The 1,560-nt window shown below is 35.7% G+C and overlaps 1 protein-coding gene across 1 annotated transcript in view; it reads left to right on the top strand.

Moving 5' to 3' along the window:
• Window positions 1–1,560, top strand: part of ptgfrnb (prostaglandin F2 receptor inhibitor b) — a 37,679-nt gene that overhangs the window by 29,487 nt on the left and 6,632 nt on the right. The gene's annotated exons all lie outside the window — the stretch shown is intronic.

The following is a 1,560-nucleotide window of genomic DNA, read 5'->3' on the forward strand; positions in this document are numbered from 1 at the left end:
TTTCTTCATCAGATTTGGAGAAATGTAGCATTGCATCAGTGTCTCAGCAATGTATGCTCTGCAGTGAATGGGTGCCGTCAGAATGAGAGTCCAAACAGCTGATAAAAACATCACAATAATCCACAAGTAATCCACAGCACTCCAGTCCATCAGTTAACATCTTGAGAAGTGAAAAGCTGTGTGTTTGTAAGAAACAAATCCATCATTAAGACATTTGTTACATAAAAGTGTTGCTTCCAGCTAAAATACGAGTCCATAATCCATAACAACGCTTCCTCCAGTGAAAAAGTCGCCTTGTTTGAATCAGGAGAGAAATCTGCACAGATCAAGCACTCTTTACAACAGCTCTAAACAAATATGTGTGTGGATTTTGATGTGATAGACAACAGGAGATGGACTTTTTCACTGGAGGAAGCATTATTATAGATTATGGACTCAAATTTTTGCTGGAAGCAACACTTTGATATTAAAAACGTCTTAATGATGGATTTGTTTCTTTTGTCTTCACAAGTCATTAACTGATGGACTGGAGTGGTGTGGATTACTTGTGGATTATTGTGATGTTTTTATCAGCTGTTTGGACTCTCATTCTGACGGCACCCATTCACTGCAGAGCATCCATTGCTGAGACACTGATGCAATGCTACATTTCTCCAAATCTGATGAAGAAACAAACTCATCATTAGTTTCATTTTCATCACATATATTGATGCTAAAACAAATCAAAATGAAGCATTACAGAGAAAACATCACTTTGTCAAGAGGTCACAGTAGCACTTTGAGTTCAAAACAGTTCATCTCATGCCAAATGAGTTATTGTACTAAACTCAGGTCATGAATAACTAGGTTATATTATGTTATCGCTGACTGCTGTTATCAGCCTTACTTTGTTCATTAAACACTATCAGACGACGCTCATTTCTCTGCGACAGCTGAGAAAAATCATGCAAACCCTGTTCCTGAGATGTTCCACACATCAGCCAAAATCAACAGGTTCACAGCGAGACCCAGATGAGATTTGTGCAATAATAACAGATCAGCCAACAGCAGATGTGCTCGTGCCCGCATGTGTTGCATTAGGAACTTTGTTCTGAAAACAAGCATTAGTGTGTGTGTGTGTGTGTGTGTGTGTGTGTGAGAGAGAGAGCACACCTTCACCTTCACCACACCTTTTTGGCTCATGTGTGCTGTGAGAAAAGAGAAATAGAAGAAAAGGAGAGATTCGCTGAGAGATTTATAGACAAATACAGAGAGTTTAATTTCTCCATTACAGCAAACCTGTCACTTTTTATTTTGTTTCATGTCACAGTCAGAACCTTTTATAACCATAATATGTTAGTGTGATTTTATAATGAACAAAATGAACAATAGCGTGTTTATTTTTAACTGTTTTGATAAATAAGTAGTCTATGTATTGCAATGTATCACTGAAAGACTATTATAGTTTATATTAATATTTTGAATTAGTTTTTATATTTTCTGTTTTCATTTTAATTGTAGTTAAAATTTTAGTAATTTTATTGCGACATTTTAGCATTTTTTTTATTTCTTATATTGATA

Source organism: Sinocyclocheilus rhinocerous, unplaced genomic scaffold (genome assembly GCF_001515625.1).
Source record: "Sinocyclocheilus rhinocerous isolate Xijiao unplaced genomic scaffold, SAMN03320098_v1.1 scaffold548, whole genome shotgun sequence".
In the NCBI taxonomy this organism is placed as follows: domain Eukaryota; kingdom Metazoa; phylum Chordata; class Actinopteri; order Cypriniformes; family Cyprinidae; genus Sinocyclocheilus; species Sinocyclocheilus rhinocerous.